The 6,327-nt window shown below is 49.5% G+C and overlaps 1 pseudogene; it reads left to right on the top strand.

The window, feature by feature from the left end:
* Positions 1-4,982: 4,982 nt before the first annotated feature.
* The window catches only part of LOC131977170 (interferon-induced protein 44-like), a 19,294-nt pseudogene continuing 17,949 nt past the window's right edge, over positions 4,983-6,327 (top strand).

The raw sequence follows: 6,327 nt of genomic DNA, 5'->3' as shown, positions 1-6,327 counted from the left end.
TGATAGACATTCTAAGCGCCCAAATAAACGGCTCCGGAGGATCGTAAACCACGCCTCCTCTACGGAGAAATGCATTAATGGTTGCCAGACTAGACCTCATTTGAGAATAGTCTGGTGTTAGCCAGGCTAATTCAGGTGCGAGGAACTGGCGGGCCAGTCCATAGCTTCAATGCCTTCGTCTTGCAGGAACTACTGACACACTCCAGCCACATGAGGTCTAGCATGGTCATGCATTAGGAGGATCCCAGGGCCAACCGCACCAGCATATCCAGCATCACAATGGGTCTGAGGATCTCATCTGGGTAGTCAGGTTACCTCTGGCGTTCCCTTTATTTTTTGAGCGGTGCTATTATTTTGAACACTACTAGTGTATATGTGACCGGGTGAGCCATTTCCCTCCTGGTCACTGCATGACGCTGTGCCAGCTGTGTGCAGGTTAATTGGGGCGGGGCGCGGTTTGTGTGTGATTAAAACAGGTGTGTTGGTCACTACTCTCCCTTTCCTGATTCTACACTGCGGCGCATCTGGTGTGTCAGGTCGCCGTGCATGTCCGTGTCTCCTCGGCGCAACATTAAGGTAGGCATCCCGTCCTAACTGCCGTCTTGTTACTTTTATTTGGCCCTGGGGATTCATCCTCCCGCTCCGTTGCAGAGGCATGGAGCGACGGTGAGCCGGAGGGGGCAAGCAGTTCGGTCGGAGCGCGTGCTTGGGTGCAGTAGAGCTCAGAGATAGGCTGCTCTTAATTGTCTGCTGTTGCAGTTTGCCTCTCAGTGCGCTAGTTGTGACACTCTCTCTCTTTGTCGCTGTAGAGCGGGGCGCTGTAGCCAGCGTCTCCCACTCTCCTAGTTCTGCACTTATCCGTTTGGCGTCCTGGTGTGTATCCGGTCATCGGCTACCACGACGAGGTCTGCTGCTGTCCTGGCTCTGCTAAGTGTGGACTGAGAAGCTCCACTGTCTCGGGTCACTCCACGTGTCCACAGTTTCGGTCCTTTGTGGACGAGATTCAGACAAATTAAAGCCAAGTTTGGATCGCCTGTCACCTGTCTTTTTAATTAGTTTTTATAAGTCAATATTAATTTTAAAGAGTAAATATTTCGTTTGTTTAATAAAGCTTGTTTCTGTTTAGGGTTTGATTAATAATAGTTTGGGTTATTTTTCTCATTATATTAGGTTGATAATTATATTCTTTTGTTTAATTTTTGATTTGTTTCTATCTAGTCTAAGTTGGGTTATATTAGGATTGTGTTTCTTTTGTTAATTTGTTTAGAGTTGTTGATATTTCTATTCTGTTAATTGTGTTTCTGGTTAGGGTTTGATTAATAATAGTTTGGGTTATTTTTCTCATATTAGGTTGATAAGTATATTCTTTTGTTTAATTTTTGATTTGTTTCTATCTAGTATTGTTTCTTTTGTTAATTTGTTTAGAGAAATAAAATTGATTTACTTGGAAACCACGACCTCTGGCCCGTGTGTGTGATTCCGGACCTGTGTTGGCCTTTATAGGGCAATTTCCTGGGTTAGAATCCCAGGTGGCGTTGTTGGCAACTCACATTACACATATACACGCATACACAGACACACTCACACCCGCTCCCGCCACATTCTGGCGTTGTCGGCAGGATCACATTATTAAAGGCGTGGTTTCCATTTTTTTTTTTGTTTTCTTTTTGCTTGTTGTTTGGCTTATTTGGTTGTTTTTTTTCTTTGTCGACAGGCGAGCCTAGAGTGGAGAGGTTATTGAGAAGCCAGGACAGCAGCGGCCGTCCCAAGAACCAGACTTCGGTATTGTGAGTATTGGTAAGACTTAACTGTCAGTATGGCGGAGGAGGTGCAGCGACTTAGGGATTTAGTGTCACAGCTAGAGGCAGACAACGAGCAGCTGCTTCAGGAGCGGGCTGCTTTCCGAGACGTGCCTGGCGGGGCTGTTGCAGGTCCCTCTGGTTCAGCTAGCCATGCCCCGTCTGCTAGTGCTGCTACTGTCACGGAGCGGCTGGTTGTAGTTCCCAGGGACCGGAAATGCCCCGTGTTTATTGGGAAGACAGGCTTAGGGATCGCTGAGTGGATGGAGGAGATACGGGCATGCATGCGGGTTCGCCACCTTTCAGCAGCTGATCAAGCCCTCTTCATTTTTGATCACTTGGAGGGAGAAGCCAGAGAGGAGATCAGGTTTAGGCCCTGTGTAGAGCGAGAAGATCCAGCTACGGTTTTTGCTATTCTGAGGGAACTGTATGGCTGTGCACGGTCCTATGTAACGTTGCAGCAGGCCTTTTTCTCCAGAAGGCAGCAGGAGGGGGAGTCTCTACAGGAGTATTCCCTGAGCCTGATGGCTCTAATGGAGCAGGTTAAACAGTGCGCACCTGGTGGTATACCTAATGCTGGGGATCTTCTACGCGACCAATTTGTAGAGCATGTTCTTGACAGTTCTCTCCGTCGAACGCTTAAACAGTATGTCCGTAACAGGCCGACAGCTTCCTTGTTGGATGCACGCGGTGAGGCTATTAGATGGGAAAGGGAGGGCCAACCAGGTGGTTTTAGGGGGCGAAGTCATTCATTACCACCAGCTTATGGTCTCCAGTATGGAGTGCAAAGTGATTCCCATTCACGTCATCCTATTGCTCCTCCCAGGTCGGAGATGAGTGATTTAATGGAAATCTTGAAACGTCAGCAGGCCCAGCTTGACCAGCTCACACAGACCGTAGCTGCTCTGCAGACTCCACGACCACCAGGAAATTTCATTCACAAGGGCCCTTTGATTTGTTGAAGGTGTCAACAGCCAGGTCACTTCGCACGGGAGTGCCGAGGCCCAGCCGTACCCCCTCGTTCACGGGCCAACTCTTTCAGTGGTGCAAACCTTCAGGTTCCCAGGTCGACCTCCTCTGCACATCAGCCGGAAAACTGACACCCTCTGAGTCGGCGGGCCTCCGCTCAGATGGGGAAATCAAGGGCTCACAGGAGGAGGTGGTTGCTGGTTTGATGTCATCATGTCCAACAACTGATGTCGTGTTTAGTGGTGTTCATGTCCCCTGCTTGGTCGACACTGGGTCTATGGTGTCCACCATTACTGAGAGCTTCTTTCAACAGCAGTTCTCATCTTGGGGCCAGGATCGACTTCGGTCTTGTAATTGGCTGCAGCTGCGCGCCGCTAACGGGTTAGAGATCCCCTATGTTGGTTACCTGGAGCTTGAGGTTGCATTGTGTGGAAAGGTAATTCCTGGCTGTGGAGTGCTAGTTGTTAAAGACCCCCTCGGCACCGCATCCTCTGTCCCTGGCATCTTGGGGATGAACGTCATTCGCAAATGTTACAGAGAGCTTTTTGGAACTCATGGTCCTTCCCTGCTTGCCTGGCCACCTGTGTCACACGTTCCAGGCCCGGTCTTTGAAGCTCTGCAGCAGTATCATCAGTCTTCGGTCAGCAAGCCAAACCCGCACACTGGCACTGTGAGGGTCAGGGGTGAGAGGACACTACGAATATCTGGTGGGGTCCTTCGGCTTGTCGCCAGCACCTGTCCCGAGCAGGCCAGTGGTCAGGCTGTACTCTTTGAGCCGTCAGAATCTGGTTTGCCATGCAGCCTACTTGCTGCATGGCAAACCAGGCCCTGTCTTGTTCAGGTCACCCGAGGCACGGTCTACATCCCGGTGGTCAATGTGGGTACAACAGACGTTCTTCTGTACCCTCGGACTTGTCTTGGTTCCGTCTGTGGTGCCCAGGTGATCAGTCTACCTCGGGGTGTGACTGAAGTCAACCCGATCACAGCCAGTGTTTCTGCCCAGGGCACTGTCAGTGTAGCACAGGATGGGCTAGCATCTGTTGACTTGGGCACATTGCCTGAGGAAGACCAGAGGGAGGTGAGGGCATTGTTGCAGCGGTATAGTTCAGTCTTTTCCACCCATGCTGGTGACTTGGGTTGTTCAAATCTCATTTCACACCACATACCACTGCTGGATGACACGCCGGTCCGGCAGCGTTACCGCCGCGTCCCTCCTGAGTACGAAGAAGTGAAGTCTCACATCAACCAGCTTCTTGAGGCCAAGATCATTAGGGAAAGTTGCAGTCCCTTTGCGTCGCCGATTGTTTTGGCCAGAAAGAAGGATGGGAAACTTCGATTGTGTGTAGACTATCGCTTGTTGAACGCTAAGACCCGGAAAGATGCGTTCCCTCTCCCTCGCATCGAAGAAAGTTTGGATTCGCTTTGTGGGGCTTGTTGGTTTTCCACGCTAGATCTGGCTAGCGGGTACAACCAGGTTCCAGTTGCAGAGGAAGACAAACCCAAAACAGCATTCTGTACACCGTTTGGACTTTTTGAGTTTAATCGGATGCCATTTGGGTTATGCAATGCCCCGAGCACCTTTCAACGGTTAATGCAGAGAATGTTCGGAGGTCAGCAGGGTCAGTCTTTGCTTCTTTACCTAGACAATATCATCGTCTTCTCCTCGTCGGTCAGCGAGCACCTGCAACGCCTGGAGGCCGTTCTGGGCCGGCTCCAACAAGAAGGCCTGAAAGTTAAGCTGGATAAATGTGCATTCTTTCAGCAGCAGGTCAATTATTTGGGGCATGTCATCTCCAGCCAGGGTGTCTCTGCTAAAATCGAGGCCGTGGCAAAGTGGCCTTGACCACGTCAAGTGGTTGAATTGCAGTCATTCTTGGTTTCGCGAGTTACTACCGGCATTTTGTAGAGGGCTTCGCAAAACTGGCTGCCCCTCTCCACAAGCTGGTGGCAACTCTTGCTGGCACGAAGTCTAGGAGAGGGTCGGGGCAGGCCTTGGGTGATGCTATGACGTCCCACTGCGAGGAGAGTTTTGAGGCCCTTAAGTCTAGGCTCATATCCGCTCCTGTGTTGAGCTATGCAGATTTCTCGCGTCCATTCATTCTAGAGATTGATGCGAGTTATAGTGTTTTGGGGGCCGTACTTTCCCAGGAGACAGAAAATGGCATAAGACCGGTGGCTTATGCTAGCAGAGGCCTTCGGCCCACAGAGCGTAACATGAGCAATTACAGCTCGATGAAACTGGAGTTCTTGGCACTTAAGTGGGCCATGTCTGAAAAATTTCGTGACTATCTGCTGGGGCACAAGTGCGTTGTCTTCACAGACAACAACCCGCTGAGTCATCTGCAGTCAGCCAAGCTTGGGGCTACAGAGCAGCGATGGGCTTCACAGCTTGCCATCTTTGACTTCGAAATAAAATATCGTTCAGGTCGCAGCAATAAAAATGCAGACGCGCTCTCTCGTAAGCCCGAGGTTGCGTCCAGCACCATCAAACAACTTGTGTCTGGCACAGCAGTTCCTCAGGTCCTTCAGGAAGCGTCAGGTCCAGCGTCTGGAGTGACACTGACCCAGTCCATCGTCTCTGCCCTCCCCAGGCCATTCCACCGTCGACATTGGCTCCTTGCAGGAGGCTGATCCCCTCCTGAAAGAAGTCCTGTCTTTTTGGAGGAGGCAAATCCAGCCTTCAGCAGATGAACGGCGTGAGCTATCACGACCAGTCATGGCCGTGTTACGCCAGTGGGACTGCCTGGTTGAACATGAGGGGGTGCTGCATCGCCGGATCTTCCACCCTGATGGTGGAGAGGAGATTTTTCAGCTTCTCCTGCCGGCAGTTCTCAAAGAGGAAATGTTGAATCAACTTCACCAACAGCATGGTCATCAGGGCATCAGACGGACCACTGAATTGGTCAGGCGCCGGTGTTATTGGCCAGGAATGTCCTCGGACATAAAGAGATGGGTACAAGAATGTGACTGTCAAGTCGCAAAAGATTCTGGCTCGGAGCCACATAGCTTCATGGGCCATTTGTTGGCATCCAGGCCAAATGAGATTGTGGCTGTGGATTTCACGCTACTTGAACCGTCTCAAAGTGGCATTGATAATGTTCTTGTCATGACTGATGTCTTTAGCAAATTCTCCATAGCTGTTCCCACCCGGGATCTGTCACCTGTCTTTTTAATTGTTTTTATAAGTCAATATTAATTTTAAAGAGTAAATATTTTGTTTGTTTAATTAAGCTTGTTTCTGTTTAGGGTTTGATTAATAATAGTTTGGGTTATTTTTCTCATTATATTAGGTTGATAATTATATTCTTTTGTTTAATTTTTGATTTGTTTCTATCTAGTATTGTGTTTCTTTTGTTAATTTGTTTAGAGAAATAAAATTGATTTACTTGGAAACCACGACCTCTGGCCTGTGTGTGTGATTCCGGACCTGTGTTGGCCTTTATAGGGCAATTTCCTGGGTTAGAATCCCAGGTGGCGTTGTTGGCAACTCACATTACACATATACACGCATACACAGACACACTCACACCCGCTCCCGCCACATATAGTATAGTAGTGT

Source organism: Centropristis striata, chromosome 9 (assembly GCF_030273125.1).
Source record: "Centropristis striata isolate RG_2023a ecotype Rhode Island chromosome 9, C.striata_1.0, whole genome shotgun sequence".
NCBI classification, from domain to species: Eukaryota; Metazoa; Chordata; class Actinopteri; order Perciformes; family Serranidae; genus Centropristis; species Centropristis striata.
Note: the sequence above shows the minus strand (reverse complement) of the source record. Positions and strands in the feature narration are given on the sequence as shown.